Source organism: Protopterus annectens, chromosome 8.part0, assembly GCF_019279795.1.
Source record: "Protopterus annectens isolate FY-2018-M chromosome 8.part0, PAN1.0, whole genome shotgun sequence".
Taxonomy (NCBI): domain Eukaryota; kingdom Metazoa; phylum Chordata; order Ceratodontiformes; family Protopteridae; genus Protopterus; species Protopterus annectens.
In genome coordinates, this window is record NC_056741.1 from 663,015,457 (window position 1) to 663,038,410 (window position 22,954).

A 22,954-nucleotide genomic window follows, 5' to 3' on the forward strand; every position below is an offset into this window, starting at 1 on the left:
AATGCTTTGATTTTTGAAGAAGCTACACATGCAGTTACCTGTAGCTATTTCTTTCTTTCTTTCTTTCTTTCTTTCTTTCTTTCTTTCTTTCTTTCTTTCTTTCTTTTTATTTTATTTCTGTCTTGTTAAGTTGATACTTAAACTGATCTGAGGACACTTTCAGCTACACACCAGGCCACTAGAACAAGGGTACACACAAACATGGACTAGATTATATACAAAATATTATATAAGATGCAGTACAAACAGCAGCAGTCAGTTACATCAGTACTGCATTATTACAAGGAAATAAAAGATGCAAAAGAAAATTTACAAAACATGAAGTGCACTTATGCAGAAAAGATTTTATTACAGCTGTAACTAACTAATTATAGATAACCTGATTAGATGCTAAACTACAAGTAGACAGTGTGCCCATGTGACAGGTAATTTGGTTGCTAAAGTTGTATATGATACAAATGCAAAGCTAGAAAGGCAAACAATATTCTTTAAGAACCCAAATAAAAGTTGCCCTTTCCCATTCTTTTGCCAAATCAGAAGAAAAACTTTGGTGAAATGCAAAGATTACAGCATGCAAAGGTAAATCTTATTAAAACAAAAGCATGTTGAACAGATTATAAGTATTTGTCCATTGAGAATGGCAACATTCCCTTTTTCTTACAGCAAAAACAAGATAATTATAATATTTAATAGGAGTTACGTAAAGGCCTGTGACTTTGCAGAGTAATCAGAATAACCTGGTTTAGCAGGAACTTTAGTCACCTTACAAAGGCTTTTTGTTATTAACAGTATGCAGTATACTGTTATCTAATTACACCAGGTAAGCAATCCCTATATGTAATTAATATAGCTTCTGCAGTTTCACTGAAGAATGAAACATGGATTTCTGTATAACAACTAATGGTAAGCATTCTCCTTCTGTACAAAATGTCATGCAAGAGTTGACAATGAAAAAAAAAAAACTCAGATTTCAACTACTGTAAAAAGTCACTCTTGTTACAGTAGGAGCCACTCCAGACAAACTAGAAGGGCATTAATGCCCATGCTTGAAATATTTGCATGTATTTGTATGTATGTCATTATGCATGCACATTTCTCCTTCTTAATTATGACACATACTGATCAGAAGACTTAAGTAGAAGAAAGGAAACTATTGAAACTACAGAGATCAACCTGCATACAGTTTCCACAGGTATAGTTAAATATAGACTGTTGACAGCAAACAAACAAACGTATTTAGGAAAAACTGAAGATTGCTTTTACATGTAAGGCAAACCCAAAACAGTGGGGCATTGAGATTCATTCCATTTATCATCATACCCATCTTGTTTCTGTCTTGCTGACATGGGTGATTAGAATGATTATCTGAAGAAGAGTATTCAGTCAGCTAAGGTGGTAATAAATAGGAGAGTGTGTGATTAATATTGTATCCGTCATAGGTAAAGCTTTTATCAGAATCCACTCTCAGGCATTCAGTGCATCCTTAAAAGACAGTGTGTCTGTTAGAATAGACTTTAATTGCCTTCTATTGTACTTCACTTACTGCCACATAAAACACTCCTGAACATCAGCTTAAAAGGAATGTCCAGCATGTACTGAAGTAACTTTCAAAACATGTATTTTCATTGCTGTTTACTCTGTGACTAAATTAAACTTTTCTTTTTCATTAAAGATACTCCATGTAATTCCATTTTGTCTCTATAGAGTTAATATTACTTCAATTTGTGAAACATGGTTGAAACTATTTTAAGTAACAGTCTGTTCTGGATTCCTTTGTGCCAAAAATAAAATATTCATACTAGTCATATTAACCTTCCAGTGCACAGTTGGTGAGATTCTGAGAAATTAATTGCAACTGCTAAGGCCAGTGAAAAATAAAAGGCAGTAAAAGGGTAATAATATACAATACAGACATAATAGTGTGTGCTACTTCTCTAGAATCATCATGCTGCTACATTCCAGGAAGGCAGCTGCTGCAGATAATATATGCACATACAAAGCTGGCTGACACTCCACAAAGTCCATGGTTTAAAAATTATATGACAGTTTATTAGCCATATGTTAACAATGATAAAACCAACAGTGATTGAGAGCTTTCATCCACTATTTGGACTTCATCAGAATCAATGAAAAAATGATAACTCTAGCTTTTATAATGACTAATCTTCAATCAACCAATGAAAAACCCTTCTACATAATAACCTCTTCCTAACTCAAATGTTCATGCTACATGACAACAGACAGAATTAAAACAATATTACAAAGTGATGTGTAAAAAGCTGTATTTGTTTAAAATGCTCTTTATAAAATCTAAGCTGACTTAAGGGTAAGATATTCTCACAATCTATTAGCCCTTACCGTTAACAAAGAGTGAATGGAAATGGTTTTATTTATTCCAGGGAAATGACAAGCATTCAATTTCATTTGTCATTTTGCTTCCTTGGACTCCAATAATAACTTAATATTTCCTCCCCTTAAGTTGTTTCAACTCTTTCAAGGATCGCAAAAATAAATTTTTTGCATGACGGGTGACTTTTGACATGTTTATAAAGTGCACTATTCTCTTTACACTTACTTATACTATATATATATATATATATATATATATATATATATATATATATATATGTATTCATATATTATTTTTCTAAAATTGTGTTCCGTTCCAAGTAGTGGACGAAAGTGCTCATTGTTGTTGGTTTTATCATTGTTGACATATGGCTAATAAATTGTCTTATAATTGTTAAATCGTGGACTTTGTGGACTTTGTGGAGTGTCAGCCAGAGTTACTATCCCATTAGTGTTTGTTGGTTTGAGTGACGCCATACATATTTACTAGTCTGTTGGCATTTCCACTGTTTACTTTCCACAATGGATTCTTTGGATGCTATTCCTTTGGTTTTCTCCCCTATCCACAGAGATGAAATGAACTTAATTTGCTCTGAATTAGCCATAGTCACTGGAGAATTTACAAGGCTGATCAAACTCATCAGTCATCCAGGAAATGGAAACAGGTTTATGACCAGCACTTGTTGTCTCTCCCCTCCTTTGCCTGCTCCGAATGGAAGGCAAGTAATGGAATCCTTTACTGTTGAAACCATAGTTACTAAGGAAAACCAAGTTTTGGATCCTGATGGAGTGGAAAATTGGTCTAGAATGTATTCCTCGCAGTCCAGAGCCAACCGAGATGAGAACAGACACATTAAAACAGGTACTGTACCTAAGTAAACTTATGCTGCCATTAGTTTGGATTTGGCAAGCATAAAACATTTTAATAAGCAAGGATCGAGCTCTGGGGGGAAATGCTAACTGATTCTAATAATAATCAAGATGGCTTTATTGGTTCTTGTTCTGCAAACAATATGAACTTGCCTATCAATGGGTCACATCAAAATACAGTTAATAATCAGCACTCCAAGCTCAAAACAATGAACAGGACTAACAAAAACTTTAATTCTTCTTATCTTTGTATGGATGAAAACTTTTTCAATAAGGTTTTGGACAAGCAATATGTGTTTGGTTCTGGTAATATTTCCTTTAGTAAAGGGGTGATGGTGGATATTGTTGGTGGAAATTCTTTGAAAGAGTCAATATATCAAACAGAAAAGGCATTAGGAAAGAATAAAGAGCTGCATATTGAAAATAATTATTTACACAAATGTTTAAAATTAAATATAGTCCCTTAGGGACTATGTGTTTCCAAATTCCTTTCTGGGCTGGCATACAATGATTTAATGTATCAAGATTTTGTTCAGATCTTTAACTGACATAGGTGTGAACTTATGGAGAAAATTATAAAATTTAATGAGATCAGAATAAGTAGTTTATCACAGAACTTAGATAAACTTAACACAGAGATTACAAATGACTTCATATTTGACCAGTGACAGAATTTTTATATTAAAACCCTTTCAAACATTGATAGGAAATGCAGTAAATTGTTTGAGAAAAAAATGAAAGAAATTAGATAGATATATTAAAAAGTATGAAAAAATGAAGCCTATCCTTTGAAAGTTCATAGAGTTTAAAACCTTACACAGGAAAGTGATGTTAGGCATAACAATAATAGTGGTATTGGGTCAATAAGTTACCCAATACAGCATTAAACAGGCCACAGGATTTTCGCCATCGCCACCCCCAAAAGAGGCAGAAGAGTACAGACAGGATTACAGGGACTCTGGCCAAGAGAATTACAATGGAAATCAATGGAAAGGGAGAAACAGACCCTTGCACCAGATGAAGGGGATGTAGTTATGGTAAACACTAAGAATGGGTTTAGTATTTACAGTTATACTTACCAGCATATCAGTGATGACCATTTCTCTTTGTTTCAAAAAGGATTGAATTTTGCTCCGGAGAGGAATTTTGAGATTGTTGATACCATTTCTGTATTAAAATTATCTATAAGGAAACTAAACTTAGCTATATTTTTTAAGGACAAACAAGTTATTGTTGTCTTTCGGCTTTTCCCGGGTTAGGGTCACCACAGCGGAACTCCGGTCTGCTAATGATTGGCAGTAGATTTTCACGAATGCCGAGGTGCCAGCTCAGCATCCGACCTTCAACGAAGGCACACCCTTTTACGCATGTCTTTCGAATGCCCACCCAACCGCGAGGAGGAAATGCAGATTCCACACAGAAGGCACTCCCCGCACTCCAGCCGAGAAACAAACGGGAGAACATCTTGCTGTGAGGCAACAACACTACCACTCCACCACCGCAGAAGTACAAACAAATGGGAAGTATAAATTTTTAAGTTCAAAGGAATTGGTTAAAAAGAATAGCACTTTTAACCACTAACTGCATCCCACCTTAAATATTTTGGGGAAAGTCATTTATGAAGAAATATATCAGACTGAAAAGAGAAATAAACACATTTCCAATTTGAAGGAAACAGAAAGGAACCTTTTTATACTCTATGTAATGATAAGACTATATGTACTATGAAAACTGACAAGGTAGTGTGTAGTTCTCTTTAATGCTATTGACTACAAAAGAGTTATATATGATTTATTATTGGACACTACACCTATGTACCTGTCTCTATTAATGAAGTAAATGTAGCTTACAGAACGATAGACTCCCTCCTGGAGGAATATTTGTTAGAACAAAGACTTACAGGTGACATTTATAATTTTATCAAGGTTGATCATCCAGTGGTTCTCACATTCCTTAGGATCCCTGAAGTCCAATTTTGGGACTTTCTGGGGAGATTTAGACAGGAATTATGGTCAAAAGATTTTCACTTATTTAACAATTGATGTAGGGGATCTCTTTAGTAGTATTTCTAGATATGAAGGAATAGAACATTTCCCTAGAAGTCTCAGAAAACATAATAACTTTTGTAGAAATAAAATAACTATGCCAGTAGAGCTTATGGGCATGGTCTTGGATTACAATTTTATTTTCTTTGAAGGAGAATGTTTTAATCAAACAAAGGGGGTGGCTATGGGGGCTTCCCATGCCCCATGTTATGCAAATTTGGTAATGCTGGATTGGAAGACCAACATAGTATTTACGTCAGAATGTTAGAACTATATAAGATTTTATGGAAAGTTTTTGGATGACATCTTTATACTGTGGAAGGGCTCAGCAATGCTTTTTACATAGTTTGTTGAATATCTGAACAGTTTTTCACATTTTTTAAATTTTACTTTTATTTATGATTTTAATAATATTAACTATTTAGATACAGTGATTAAACACATGGGGCAAGGTTTTAAATCTAATATCTACAGGAAGCTCACATTTAGTAACACTTATTTAGATGATACAAGCTGTCGTCCTTGTAAACAAAAGAAAAGTGTATTAAAAGGACAATATATTCATGTCATAAGGATGACTTCCCATTTGGAGGAGCTCCCTTACGAACTTGAATGATTGCAGATATGTTTTTGGATAGAGGATATCCTCCCACTATGATTAAGGACATTAGAAGTTATGTAGAAAAAGAGTGGGGTAAAAATATAAACCCCTTTTAAGGGTTGGAAAGGAGAAAGGAAATACATCTTGGAAGGAAAGATGTTATGAAAGGGCAATGTTGGTTTGATATTCACCACAAGCTAATGAAATCACCAAGATAATAAGAAAAAAATTGGAACATTTTGAAACTAACCCAGCTAGTTATCAGATATTAGGTCCAAAACCTTTATTTTCCTTTAAAACTGGGAAGAACATAAAATAATATTTTGAAGTAGGTGGGTTAATTGAGGAGAAAGGGACTTTGAAATGCAGGGCTTGCCCACAGTGCAGTTATATCCTGGAAGGTGAATTCATAACACTAGATAATTATTCCAACCAGAAACTAGAATTGGTGAGGGACAATTGTGCAACTATATTTGTGATTTATTTAGCTAAGTGCAGTGGATGTTTAACTTTCTATGTGGGGAAAGCCAAACGCAATTTTAGAAAAAGATTATATGAACACGTATATAGCATAAGTAAGTGTAACGAGAATAGTGCTCTTCATAAACACGTTAAAAGTCACCACTCTCACAAAAAAATTATTTTTTAGGATCCTAGAAAGAGCTGAAACCAACACAAGGGGAAGAAATATTAAGTTATTATTGGGGAGCAAGAAAGCAAAATGACAAATGAAAATGGATGCTTGTCATTTCCCTGGAATAAATAAAACCATTTCCATTCACCCTTTTTTAACATTAAGGGCTAATAGATTGTGAAAATATCTTAAACTTAAGTCAGTTTATATTTTTATAAGGAACATTTTTAACAAATACAACTGTTTAAACACTTTGTAATACTGTTTTAATATAGTTTTGTCTGTTATTATGTAACATCAGCATCTGAATTGGGAAGAGGTTATTATGCAGAAGGGTTTTTATTGATTGACTGGACAATTAATTATGAATTGGCCATTATAAAAGCCAGAGTTCTCAGATTTTTATTGATTATGATGAAATCCAAGTAGTGGATGAAAATGCTCAATTGTTTTTGGTTTTATCATTGTTGACATATGGCTAATAAATTGTCTTATAATTTTTAAATTGTAGACTTTGTGGACATTGTGAAGTGTCAGCCAGTTTTACTATCCATTAGTGTTTGTTGGTTTGAGTGATGCCATACATATTTACCAATATATGCACATAGCTGACACTGCATGAACTAACAATATTCAGTGAGAGCTATATTGTGTATCAGAACTGGCTAGTGACTATAGAACAATGGCAGTCTTGGTCAAAGAAGTTACATCATGAACCCCATTCTGAGGAATACTTACAGAATGTTTCAGATGTCTGAGTAACGTAAACAGAACAAAGAGCTGTTTACTCCTTGGCACAATATTTCCATAGGCTGCTCCTGGAATTATGGAAAGTATCTATCTATTCCACGGTGTTGCAGCGGTAGCGTTGTTGCCTCACAGCAAGATGTTCTTCCTTTCGATTCTCGGCTTGGGTTGTGCGTGCCTTCTGTGTGGAGTCTGCATGTCCTCCCCGCAGTCGAGTGGGTGTTCTAAAGACTTGCGTCGAATGGGTGTGCCTTCGTTGAAGGTTGGGCATTGGGCTGGCAACTCGACCCCATAAAACCCAACTGCCAATCATTAGCAGACCGGAGTTCCGCTGTGGCAACCCCTAACCAGGAAAAGCTAAAAGACAAACAACAACATATATCTATTGACTATTCAGTCCTTCAAAAATGTAATTTGGTATAATGGGAAACACTACATGACAGAAGAAGCACTTCATCAGGCATTTGTGTAATATAAACTTTTGAAAATGAAGTGAAAAGTGGCTAGGCAGGTACAGTAAGAGTTGAGCTAGATATCACATCTTTTGCATATGTACTAATGCATCGTACATTTACCTCCACACTTTTTGCATGGAAAACTGCACTACTGGTCAAATCATAGACAGTGTACAGTTAAAGGAAAAAAATTGCAGTATATTACACTTGGCCAATAATCCATTGCTTGCTATATGCATCATTTTCAATAGTTATAAACTAACTAAAATGACCAGCCTATGATACCCATACTTCCAAACTCATGCTTTTATATATGCATCGACACACACATTCAAAACATTTGAGACCCCCCCCCTTTAGTGCTATGAGACAGCACTAAAAAAATAACAATTAGGCAGCTGCACAGCATTTAGCATAATATTTTTCCATGACAGCACAACCGAAGGCATGAGTTCAGCTGGCAGCCACCACCAAAGAAGAGGTGTAGAAGTACAACTCATGCAACAATGATGCTTGCAGAGCAAATGCCTTTTAAATAAATGTCTGCCAAGTAAAGTACAGCACTTAGGTGTACTTTGCAGGAATAAAAATGCATGCATCTGCATACTGAGTCATTATCGTGGGCACTGTATCTCACTGTTCAGGTTGGGGTGGAAGCAAATAACAATTCTTCTATCCCTGAGAGATTCAAGTTGTTATAACTAGCAGTCACCTCCATCTTGTTAGATCCTAGAGCATCTGAGCCTGACACAAATGAATACACTTTTAAGAGATGGAGGCCTGAATGTCTCTGGTGGATGGAGTCAAAAAGTTTTTTAATAACTTTTTTAATGCTTTTTTTGTTTGTTTGTTACATGACAAAATACATAGAAAAATGACTACACCATATGAGGTTAACTACTGACAGTTAACAAAAATGAAAGAAATCTTAGTAGTATTGACAGATGACCTAAATATAAGCAAACAATATAACAAATAGCTAGGATGCCTGGTGAAATAATGAGATGCATTAAGAAACATCATCACTATGAAGTAGTGCATTTATTGCCTAGTCATTAAGAATGGAAGAAACATTTCAGAGTACTGAAGGCAGCTCTGCAGAACTTTCTTTGCAGTGTCAGGTGGGGGATCAAGGTGGAGGTGGAACTATAAGCACCTCACTGACTCAGCTCCACATAGTGCAACTTAGCCCACTCGTTTTCTAATTGAAACACGGTCATCAAATAACTAAAGGGTAAATCTCTCTTACCTTAAAGCTGGTGGTTCTTCCTTTCTCTGATTTCTGCAAACAAGCAAACAAATATCACTATACTCACCTGAAAATTTCAAAATGAGCCACATAAGTGCATGTTTGAACTTCTGGCCTGTAAAAGAAGAATGGAACATGTTAAAATATGGAAATTTTAACTGCCATTATATAAACCAATAAAATAAGTAGCTAAAATTCATCAAATATACAAAAATAATCTGCTTGGAAAAAAATGAATTAAATGGATGGAGATGCAAGCTTCTAAACTCAAACTTTCAGCAGTATCTACTCCTGAAAAGGAGATCATCTCCAAGTGTGTCCAAGCTTCTAAACAACAATAAGGCAGAAAACCTATAAGCAAAACTATAGCTGACCAACTTTTTGCTCTTGAAGACCTAAAGACAATACTATAACCATTATGTTCTGTTATTCAGCAGCTTTCCAACTAAATAAAAGCATTTCATGTCACAATAAATCGAATTGCTACACTGCAAGGTACAGAAGCAAAAACCATAGAAAATTAAATAAAGCTTGAGCACCTTCAAAAAGACTGCCATTCCAATGACTGAGGTATCCAGGATACACAAAATAAAGTACTCGATCTTGAAGCAAGAAGCAGGCTCAACAACATACTTCTCAGAGGACTAATGGAAAAATATGAACAACAAAACTGCTGGACACTTTATTCAAAATTTTCTAATGTCTCTTGGAAAGTCAAGTTGAATCCAACCATATTATTATTAAAAGACCACACCGAGCAGCTTGAACTTCCTCTTCTACCAAACCGTGACAGATTTATGTTAAACTTTTAAACTATCTGGATGTTTTTAAATCCTTGCTGCAGTTAAGAAGAAAAATACTCTTAATTGGAATAATAATTATTTTTTTATTTTTTTATTTTTAACATTTGTTGACCGGGAAAGTCCGACTAGGTTCCACATATCCTGTTTTCAGCAGAGGCCCGGGGAGAAATGCTCCAGAATGATGATATCACCTTTGCTCAAGATCTCCTTATTCAAATTAAGCAAACCCCCCAAAAGCTGGCACCATACTGCTCATATCTAATTTCTAACAATATTAAATTCCAAATGAAATATCCCTCAACTTTGATTTTTCAATATAAGGGAATTAAATACACCAGTGGGTCACTTAAAGAAATCAAGCAGTCTTTCACAAATGGTTTTAAGTACTGGCCTGGTATAAATGTCTAAACATATGTTTTGGAACATGGATGTATGTATACCACTTTTTCTGTTGCCTAACTTACATAACAAGAAGTATATGTGTGTGTGTGTGTGTGTGTGTGTGTGTGTGTGTGTGTGTGTGTGTGTGTGTGTGTGTGTGTGTGTGTGTGTGTGTGTGTGTGTGTGTGATATTCAGATGTTAGGCCATGCAAACTTAAATAATTGTTTGGTAATAAGACCAAGATATACTTGGTCTTTGTCTTATATATAAGTAATGTGTTTTGTTCTTTGTTTTGTTGTTCTCTCAGGACAGTTTGCATTCAAAAATAATAATTTAAGGGACTTCCTGGCTCCCACTTAAGAACACATTTCCTCAAAGGTTCACTGATCAACCTTCTGACATTGTTTAAGGAAACAAATATGTATGTTAAGCTTTTAATTCAAACATTAAAACTGTTTGCTTTTTCTAGGTAACTTGACCTCTCAACAAATTTATAGCTATCATAATTGTTAAAAAGTACTGCATTATTAATCTATGTTATTACATTTTTGTTTCTTAGGCATTTCCATATTTGCCACTTTAGCTGCATCTTACATTATGGTAGCAGATTCCTGCAAAGTGTAGTGTTTTAAGATGGATATGTTTTACTAATCTCATGTGATGGAATTTTTTATCTTGAACTTTATTGTAAATATTTTTGTGTGAAAAGGATATATATCAGTTTACTGTTCTAGTCTAAGCTTTACGTTTTGTTATCTACACATTGTTCTCTTTATCTCTTCCTGGTGATGGATAGTAGTGGTTACTATAAAAAATATCATAAGCTTATGGAATCTGTGCTAAAAGAAAAAATTACTAAGGTAGAACATGATCTGTACCTAACTGATGATGCTGCAAAATGTCTAGCTGACCTTCAAAAAGGACTTTGCTAAACATAAGGCAGCACTCATTCTATGAAAAGAAAATATTAACTAGAAACTCAGAATGGGTGCAGACTCATTCCAAGTCTCTAGCAAGACTCATAAAGATCAGCAAAACCTCTCCTTTAATAACTGAAATGACATATCAGGACACATATTAGAAAACTAGAGAGGAGATTATGAAAATCTTTGTAGAAATTTATGGAAATTTATATGAGCAATACAATTGTGCCTATTGTCCACAAGAATTGAAACCATGGGTGAATAGTCTAACACTACCAAAAATCTCCCAAGACCAAAATAATATGCTTATCACACCACTTAATCAACAATAAATTTTACAAGTAATCAAAAATCTTAAAACTGGTAAATCATCTGGACTGGATGACCTTATAGTATGCTTCTGTAAAACCTTTGCTCAAATTACCTAAAACATTTTACTGCATGTATTTAATTATATATGTAATAATGGCATTTCAGACATTTATCTTAATAACTGCAAAACAATTATTATTCCTAAATCCAATTTGAACCTAAAAATTCCTTTAAACTATAGACTGATGTCCCTTATAAATGTGGATAGTAAGATATTTGCTCTGACACTGGCTAATATATTAAAAAACATTCTAAAAAATATGTTTTCCTCTTAATCCTCTTAAAAATCTGTACGTATGCAAGCTAAGCAAACTTGTGAGCACACAGTAACATTAGAAACTTTAATTACACTTTCTAAACAATATATTTTATCATTTTTCACTTACACTTGATGCCTCAAAATCCTTTGACTGAGTGAATCTAGATTGCCTTTTAACAATCATGACACACTTTAGCCTTCTGTTTTCTTTTATTAACCTAATAAAAATTATTTATTCCAATGAAAACACATCTCTTTATGTTAATAAAATTCCTTCCACTACAATTAGAATAAGTAATTTCAAAAGAAAGGGTTGTCTTCTTTCACCATATCTATTTAAATTATATATGGAACTACTGTTTCTTCTCATAACACTAGAATCTTACCATCTTATACTGGTAATTTGCAATATTCCTATACCTTTGATGGTCTTTACTGATGATCTAAATCTTTATTTTGCCTTACCTAATACCAATTTGCCAAACATTTTATATAACATCAATATTTTTTTCAAAATGCTCTAATTATAAATTAAACTTATCTACATTTTTGATTTTTTCCTCTTAACACTAATTATAGTTTCCTAGTCATTTCCCTACATCAGAATTAAGATAAATAACTAATTAAAATACCCAGATATCACTTTTCAACATAATCCTTCCTCCTTTTACAAAGATAACCTAGCAAAAGTATGGTCTGATATTGAGAACAATATTAGTAAATGGGATAAACTAAACTATCTTTTGCTGCCTATAAAGTATCTATCATTTAAATGAATGTATTACCTAGGTTGTTGTTCCAGTTTAACTCATCTAATTTAATATATCATTTTAAATTTTTTCACAATAGAGCTACTAAATTATCCAACTTCTTATGCCCCCCAAACATACCTGAATCCCCCTGTTTTGAGGCTAAAATAATGGGGTGCCATGAATTCCTGAGTAGCCCCTTAAAATTACCAATCTTTTATTTATTTACAATTGTTTTTAGTTAATGCCGACATCATTGTGCATCACCAGTGTGTCCCATAACATCATCACCATGCAGTGGCATGCATGATGACGTCTGTGTCATTCACATTTGGGATGGAAGTTGTGTGGATGAATTTCTTTTAATACCAGACCTTGAGTTGGCAACAGCTACTGAGCACAAACCAGCAGTTTTCAAACAGATGAATGCAAGGCATTTTTTAATATTTTGCATGCATTTTGTGGATACCTCAATACTTCATAGTCAGGTGGTGGCTACTGGCTAATATATACATACATACATACATACATACATACATACAAATGTTTCAAGCATGGGCATTAAAGCCCTTCTAGCTTGCCAATATGCCAAAACAATTGTTCCCATAATAAATGTCCAGGCTTTTCTTAAAATATATATAAACTAGTACTTGCTTTAATGTAATTTGGTAGTCTGTTCCAAGCATCAGCTACTCTGTCAGAGAACCAATTAGTACACTTCTCATTCCTATAGAATCTTCTACATAGTTTATCTGACAATTCTCTAGTACTTTTTGATAACCCCAAACATTCCCAGAGGTAGTTGTCCCTAAATGCCCTATATACCTGTATAAGATCTCCTCTTAAGTATCTGTAAGAGACACTGTACAAGTTCAGATATTTTAGTCTTTCATAATAACTTAGATTTTCACATCCATGGATGCCCTTAGTATTTTTCCACTGTACTCTTTCCAGTTTATTTGTGCTTGTTTTCCTATAGGGTTTCCATACTCAAGTTTGGGTCTAATGTAACTAACAAACAATGATTTCATTATGCTTGATTTCCTAGACGTTATAAATATTTTTATACAACCTATAGTTCTATAACTATCATTAGCCAATTGGTTGATATGATTAGAAAAACTCATAGCTGAATCTACTCATATACCCAGGTCCTTAAATGAGTCTACAGTTTCAATCACTGTGTGATGTATTAAATATTCACCTTTCAGTTTATGTCTCCCAAATCTCATATGCTTAGTTGTTGATGCATTTATTAACATATTATTCTCCTGTGCCCAAATGCTCAATTTAGTCAAATTATTTTGCAGACATGCCTTATCTGTAACACTTGTTATTAGTTTACCCAATTTCAGGTCATCAGCATATAGACTGTAGAACACCTCAGATGAAAAAGTAAGGTTTGAAAGATACAATCTAAACAAGTAAGGGCCTAGTACAGAGCCCTGTGGGACACCTTTACTGTAACCAAGGATTTCACCTGCCCAGTTGGTGTGGAATACTTGCCATGTCCTATTTGTAAGCCATGCAGCTATCCATCTTATCAACAGTACATCAATACCTAGTTGTACTAATTTATTGATCAGTGTTTTGTGCATGACCGTGTCAAATGTTGAAGTTAAATCTATATAAATCACATCACAGCACAATTTTTCATTCATAGCTGTTATTATATTGTTATAGAACATCATGTTACAGGTGGTAATAGATCTATTTTCAACATATGCATGCTGATATATAGTTTCAAGTCCCAACCTATCCAGTTCTGACAATAACTTATCTAGTATTACCTTCTCCATTATTTTTCCACAACATGAAAGTAGACTTAAGGGTCTATATGATTCTGGGTTTGTCCTACTCTCCTTTCCCTTAAAGACAGGTTTAATAAGTGCATGTCTCCAATCTTGAGGAATCTCCCCATATTTATATGACCTAATGAATAATAGATGTAATGGCAGTGTAAGTTCTCACTTAAGTGTTCTCAAATCATTGTTACTTTTTCCATCTCCTCCCTACGCTTTGCTTGGATCCAGTTTGTACAGTTCTTTTTCAATATAATCTAATTTAATTCCAGTATCTGTGGTTACCTGGATGTCACTTGGACAACTTACCACCCCATTTGTGGAGCCAAAGTGTTTTGCATAAGATTTTGGAAATATATCTATAATCTTTTGTGTCTGAGAATAAATTTTAGAATCTGCACACAGTTTATCTTTTTGTGTATATTTATTCCTTCCACATCTTATGTATCTATAGAAAGGTTTCCTATTACGCTCAATATCTTTATATAAATTTTCTTCAAATTTTTCTTGATCTTGTCCAACACTATGCTTAATCTGTTTGTCCAGCTAGTTTATTTCAGTTTTCAAAGTTGTAGTTCGACCTCTCTTCCATTTCTTAAATTTTTTGTCTCGCACCTTAATCTGGTATCTTGTTCTTATGGAAATATACCCCCCTGATGTTACGTGCCTAGATCCTGATGTTAAACATTGTTTTGACTTTTTGCACTCAAACAATTTCTCTTTCAAAACTTTCCACATTCCATCTGCAGTATTTCCTCTGAACACCTCACTCCAGTTAGTTTTATATAGCAACTTTTTTGCTTCCCTGTATTCTATAATTAACCTTCTGTGCATCGGCTTAGATTTCAGTTTGGCAGAATTATCTAGCAACAAATTAACCTTTATGACCCCATGATTACTGCACATCAATGGTGGCAAAACTTGACTTGAAGTTACAGTAATTTCTTTAGGAACACAAGCAATATCTAGTATATTCTGTCCCCTGGTAGCATTTTTTACAATCTGAAGCATTTGTTGTTCCTGAATATACTCTGTGAATAATTTCTTTACTAACTTTGTTGAATCAATATTATTCCAGTCTGTTTCTGGTAAATTTAAGTCACCAGCTAATATTATTCTTCCCTCCTGTGTTTCATGTAATCATGTCATCTGCACTTGACTTTGGTGGTCTGTACACTCCAACAATTGTTATATTTTCCAGGGTTGTCTTTATTGTCACAGTTACGCAGTCTATAGTATTGGTATTATCATTGAACATGTAATAATCACAAGTCTCATAGCTATCTTTAATGCTTATCATAACACCTCCACTTGTTTTTTTTTCTTAGAATGTCTGTTATAGTAAAAACATTTATACCCTGACAGAAGTGGTTTCCAGTCATTGTTCTTTAACCATGTTTCACAAACTATAACAACATCAATCTTGTGGGAACGTAGCAAATTTTCTAATTAAAAAACATTATTATTAATGCTCCTAGCATTAGCAACCATCAGAGATGCATTGAATGTTGCTATCTATGAACTGTTACATTTTTGACCTGGCAAAAATCCTGGCTAGTTTTGTCAAATATTGCAAAATGTCTGCTGCAAAAATTCTCTTCCCTGATCTAGACAAATGCAAACCATCCTGTCTGAACATGTGTGCCCAAAAGAAGGCTTGGATGCTCTACACATTTCCATTTTTTAAAACAGGACATTTTTTCCATGTAGGTGTTTATTCAAAAAATCTTTTCATTCACAGTGACCTGACTATCCTTTCTATAGGTGATTTGTGAAAAATATGTCCTAACACCAGTACAGGCTATACTATCTAGGAGGGCTGTCAGTTCCCGACTAACAATCAGAGAATCTTTGTTGGTGACATCATTTGTACCAACATGAATAAAAACATATCCATACTTATATACATAATATATAGTGTTTGCCCCTGAACCAATAGTGGAAGTGATTGGATCCCAGCAGTAAATCCCCTTGTCCGTGCAAGATTTCTTTCATTCATTTTTCTCCTTTGCTGTTTCTCTATTTGCACACCATTATTATTATTATTTCATGTACTCATTTATTTGAAATTCAGATGGCAGTGAGTGATACTTGATGCAGTATCATTGGTCTTTTAGCAATAAACATGGGTTTAAGTGTTACCTTGTTAATATAGGAATGTGTGCCTATAGCCTTAAAAATATAAGCTCTGCAGTTTCTTTGTGATAGTGAGGAGGATCATACCCCATCTAATGTGCTATTATGCTTAGCGATTCATTCCCTTGTCTAGTGAACATTGTTGCACATTCTGTGTGTCCATAAAGTGTCTTGTAATGGCTATTCCCTCATTTGAGAATATGTAAGCAAAAAAATTATAGGAATGGTATTTTATTTATTATTTACTTATTTTGGGACTCCCATTTAGTTTGGGACTTCTGAAACAGAACATCATGCTTCTTAGTAAAAATCCAAGATCCAAGTGCACTTTATGAAGCCAGTGTTTATTTTAACTATTCATATAAACTTAATTGTCAACACAAGCTGTGCTGTATTAAAATGTTAGCACCTTTGTGGCATATAATACAGTGGATGCTTAAAATATTCTAATAGTGAAGAAATAGGATGTTGTATTTTGTGTCAGATAAGCAATACTAGGAAGCACATTACATTATGTGCCACAGGCATTTTTTCCTGAATATGCCAGTTCTGAATACCTGGCAGTATAAAAAAAGAAATACATTTTTAGGATGATGGTACCACTGACTAAGTATACCCCTGGGTCTGCACTTTATTTATTTAGGGATCAGCTTACTTGTTCCTGGGTGGTTCGGTCAAGAGCAGTTTGATGGAGTATCTTTGGAAGACTTACATTTACTATGTGTTGCACTGAATAAAAATTATATTCATCTATGAGTTACACTGAATGAAATGCCATTTGATCAAATGTAGTTTGTTTGGTTTACGTGAGAATGGGATTCCAAATTGGATTTTTGTTTCTGTTAGGTGTATGTGTAATAGGGTTAGGACTGGGTTTATGGTTCGGGATAGGAATTTGGAGTGTTTGAGATATTGTGTGCTGCAGGTGAGTTATGTCAGACTGCCTTCCAGAAAAAGTAATATGGATAATTATACTGTCTTTTATGTATTTTTGATGCATAACTAGAGATGAATGTGTGCTTAATCTAAGTGATTTTTTTAGTTAATGATTATGTCATTTGTTTTCTGTGAGGCTAGGCAAATAAATAAATGAATAGCACCTGCCACACATTTCCAGAAGGGTTGAAATACATGTAATGGAGGTCCAGTATAGCCTCAATGCTTCACCTCAATGTGTTGAACTCTGAGTGAGAAAATATTAACAAAAAATGGTAAGTGTGACTTGTATTACTGTAGGCTGGTGGTAATAATGAAACTTACTAAAAGACTACTTTGAACTGAAGAAGAATGTTCCTTTTATGGGAAAGCAATCATCATACATTACAATGGCTTACTGCCTTACCTTTCAATCTCTCAGAGCCAGAAATCTAGACAAAACTAAAAATAACAGGACTAAGGCTCAAAAATACAGACATATTTTAAATATTCCTCTTGTAAACTCAGATAGTTGCTAGATAGGTATTAACATATCTGATAGGTTTTGCATTTTGATGTATTTTCTGAAGATATGAAGTCTGAAATTCAGTGTCTGCCATCATTTATTATTATTTAATGATTTCAGTTTTCATGTTGGTATTCCACAATTTTATTGGAGTAGTTGGGGTTACACTATTATGTATGCAAATTTTATGTAAATCATTGCCCTGATTTTTGGCTAGTTGTACTTACTTTTCATGGGCATTTGTCCAGATTTTTTTATGTTTCCAGATTGAAAGGTATGCCCACAAAATCTATCAGGATTGGATACAAAAGTTAATTTATCTCAATAACTATGGTGGATTAAGACTTCCAGACTTTAAACTATATCATGATATAATTAATTCTAATATGTTAATTATAATATCAGAATATAATCCTAAGTGATATTCATGGATTCCTATTTGGCTTAAAATATGTCGGAATCATATATGTAAATCTCATTATAATCATAAAGCACTACCCTTTATTAAAAAAGAAAATCTTAAAAGTCTCAAAAATACATACATTTTTAACATACAAGGTAAGAATCCTTTAAAGACTAGTTGAGTCAATGGATCTAAAAAACTCATTTATGTTATTATAACCAATTCATTTAAATCCTAATTTAAAGATGAATAATTTAATGTTGAATATTTCTAATTACTCTCTTCTCAAAGATAAATGTGTTTTGGACATTTATACATATAGAAATCTCTCAATTAACAACTTAAGAAGAGCCCTAGACTTTCCAAGAAATTGCACTTTCATGTTAAGACAAATACGAGAATTAATATCAATACTTCTAAATGAATCTACTATCAATGATTATGATATAACATTATGTAAACATTTATGGAAGACCTTTGCCACAAATAAAATGATATCCAATACATATAAATTAATTACATCCATAAAATACCAGAACTCAATTATTTTCTCTAATTACTAGACTAATCTTAACACATTGAGTACATAGAATCAGCAAATCCATTCTACTCATTTAACTTCAAAATTATTACCCATGAAAAAATTCTCATATAAGCAGATCGTGATAGTCAATATTGCATAATTAACTCGTCATTCTTAATAAATTCCATGAACATCACCATGTTTTTCTTTTTGTCAATTCCACAAACCTGACTTCCTACATATACTATGGAGCTGTAAATGGTCCTACAAATTATGGTGCTCCATGAAATTCAGTCTAGGAAAAAAAGGGTTATGGGAACTCTACATTATCTTGAGAATTTCTACTATTGCATATTCCCCCTCCTACCCTACCCCCAACAAGATATCCATATTTTAATTATATTATTTTCACAGATTAAACTTTTCATTATGCCAAACTGGCTTGACAGAGTCAACATCTTGTGGGATGGAGTTTAAGAAACTGCTATTAGGTATAGCACAACACATAAATTATTTTCAACCAATTACTTGAAACAGTCATATTATGATAATTATTGGAAGAAACTATTTGATTGTATCTTATAATATAACTCTTAATATTACTATTAATGCTAATTACTCTATTCAGAAATTTTGCATTTTTTTAATCAGGACATCTATTTAATGATCATCCTTACTTTGTGTATACCTTATTATCATTCTGTTAAAACTTTTCTCCATATATAACCTTGTTCGGCATTTGGCATTTATTGTATACATAGTTTCTGTATATATTGCCTATGTTACTGTTTGTAAATAATGTTGTACCTTCTTTTTATTGTATATGACATTATTATTGTTATTATAAAAAAGTTTGAAACACAAATAACGACATTTGAATAAAAAACAAACATCCCCCGGATTTAATAAACTCCATGTAGGAATAGTGTTATTCCTACATGGAGTGAATGGTGTCCATGTCCACAACCCCCTCTTGGCAGCGTGCCATGCATATTAATGAAGGTGTGTTACTGAGACAGAGGCATGCACATGGATAATGAATCAGTGCAGGGGGTATGTAGTAGTAGGGCTCGCAGATCTGTAACATGCCCCCTGCACTGTCAAAGTGCCATACAGTGCTTTTACAATAGAAAACAGTATCTGTGGACACTGAATGTGTGAATGTGAAGTGAATGCAATGCAGGGTGTGTGTGACAGGTAGTGTAACACACCCCCTGCATTGTGAAAGTGCCGTACAGCACTTTTTAGTGTCCTCAGACACTTCATACCGCACAACCTCTTAGAGCAAGAAATCTAGACAAAGCCAATATAAAAAGTGGGACAAAAACCCCAAAATAGGGCCAGTTTTTAAATATTGCCCTTATAAACTTAGAAAGTTGATAGAATGACAGGTCTTGCATTAGCATCGATTTTCTGAGTATGACGTGTGAAACTCAAATGTCTGTCATTATTTTCTAACTTTGATCTTTAATGATTTGACACTGATATGCCAGAGAAACACAATTCCATGACAAACAGACAAAGAATATGAGGCACAAATCTGGACATCATGTGAAAATCTGTACAGTTGAGAGGATTACATAAGGAATGTGAAGTAACGTCATGTAGGGGGTGTGTCACAGTATCTGTAAGACACCCCCTGCATTCTAAAAGTGCTTTACAGCACTACAAGAAAGAAAGTGCCCTCAGACACTTATTTAATAATGTGAAGATTAATAGTTTAATTTTAAAATAATGCTTTTTTTTTTAGTATTTATTTTTCTTTAAAGTAAGTTTAAGCATAGCCGAATGGGGTGGGTTTGCGTGGGGCGGTGCTTTGGTCAGCAGCACTTAAACGTATCAAGAAACTATATAGAAATGTAGAGGTGAAACTCTTGCAAAACTCAGTAGGCTGAGTGGTTAGAGTCATGGGTTTGTGTGCAGAAGGTACATGGTTCAAATACCAAGACAGGCCAGTCAGCTTTTACATGGGAAAGCAGTTTTATATTACTTTATATTTTATTTAATGATGTAGTATTTAATATTTGTTAACCAGAGTAGTGTAACTGGTCCAAAATCCAAGTGTCAGTGGAAATATGAGGTGAAAACCCCCATTTAAACACAAGTGTCCCATACAGTACTGTCACACCCCAAGGTAATGTAATGAAAGCACATAGGGGGTGGTCATGTAAATTATACAATGACTGGTCATTGATACTCCAAAATGAGCACACTGATTGGTCAGTCCAATCAGCGTGCCCATTACAAATCCTTGCATATACCAATGGAAAAAGGTCTGGTTGCCTGGACTTTTTTCCATTGTTATATATTGTAAGTTTTTTTTTTTTAACAAAAATTAAAAAAAAAACTTTAATCTGGACCTTGGACATAGCAGAGAGACAGGACAGAGAAATAATAGGAAAATCAGGTATGTTATTCAAAACTAAAGACATGTACCTAATTTTCCTCTTATTTCCTCCATTCTGTCTCTCTCCTACCCCTAAAGTGTTTGAAACTTTTTTATATAAAAAAAAAAAAGAAAAAGCAAAAATGGAGCAATGGAGACCTTCTTTTCTCTGGTGCTTCCTTTCCAAAGCACTGATGTACTGGGTATGCGTGGGAATGCAAGTCCCATACCCATGTGCAGTACATCAGAAAAAGCCCCAGGATACTGGAAAAATGCACAAGGACAGCATGGCATCATTATACAAAGACATTATTTAAGAAAAGTAAGTATTTTTTTCTTAAATAATGTCATTGTAGAATAGCAATAACCAACACTGTGGTTGTGAAATATTAAGATTTACCCATGGTTGGTTTATTTAACCATTCAGGCTCCACCCTTGCGATTAAACCATACCAACCATGGGTAAATCTTAATATACCACACCAATGTCATCGGTTATTGCTTAAGTAAAATATATACACTTATTAATAATGTATCAGGAATGAGTAATTAATATTCAATTCTGATGTTTTTTAAATGACAATTTTTGTTTCCTCTTAGCTTAGTTTTGCTAAGCACTGCTAAGCCAAGCTAAGCAATGCTTAAACAGGATCTGCCTGAGCAATACTTAGCAGTGCTCAGCTCTATGTATCATGTTTGAGCATTGCTAAAAAGTCCCATTCTAAGCAGTATTCAGCTTAGCTAAGCAGATTTGCACACTGCTAATCATTGCTCAGCATTTGCCACCTTAAGCACTGCTCAAGTCAGCTTAGTTGGTCTATGCACTGCTCAGCTTTGCTCAGCATTTTTGAAAATGGTCCAATGATGGCAAAGGGTAGGAATATGGCCTTATTTAAACCGAACAGGTGGGAATACCTTCAGAACCTGTTAGAGTTTGATCCCTGTAGGAAGTATGGCAAGTGCAGGAGAGGGAGCGTGCTTTTGGGTGCAGCAATGAGGCATGCTTGAGTCCAGGGTCATGTCTGGAATCATTGTGAAGAACCATGATAACAGACTGCTGCAGGGTCAATATCAGGGCTCAGAATACAAGTCTGAAGCCTGTGACCATCTGACACATGAGCTCACCAGTGCCACTGGCATCCCCTGAGCTGGTGAGCAGGTCCATCATCATTATGATGACCTGAGATGGAGGAAGGGGGTACTCTTGGCTCAATGGATCCAAGATGCTTAGGACCAGAATGCCCCAGAAGTTTGTAAGTATATCTACTGGTGATATATCAAATTATAGTATAAATATCTGATAGACATGTATGCACAATGGTGTCTTTTCTCCCCACAGCTGCAGAGGAGAAGGCTCATAAAATGGAGGCCCATGCAGGATGACTAATACAAGACTGTAATAGGTGGAGACTGTAAATATATGATGTGTAAATATGTATGGGTCAGGTATGTACCCCAGCAGCCTGCTATGGTCTATACAGATCATGCATAATCACATCCATTAGGGGTTAAATGTGTACACCTGCATCCAAAGTATTAATACACAGTTCACTAACTCTCTAGTACATGACACTGTGACACTCCACTTAAATTACAAAATAAGAATGTGTGACCAAATGAATTGTAGGCAGAAATCAGTCAAGCAGCAGACAGCAGTGCCCCAGTAGCTCAGTGTGATAAGAAATACTATGTCTCTTGTTAAATTATGCACACACAGACCACGGTTTGGATCCAGGGACTGGAACGAAGATGTGTTCATAGTGACACACAACTAATCCCGAGTATTTGTAGAAACTGTCAGGTAGTGTTAAGAAATACTTTCTCC

The 22,954-nt window shown here is 34.3% G+C and overlaps 1 protein-coding gene across 2 annotated transcripts in view; it reads left to right on the plus strand.

Annotated features, from left to right (window-relative positions):
- LOC122808972 (immunoglobulin kappa light chain-like) overlaps nt 1–22,954 on the plus strand; it is a 308,520-nt gene that overhangs the window by 259,073 nt on the left and 26,493 nt on the right. The gene's annotated exons all lie outside the window — the stretch shown is intronic.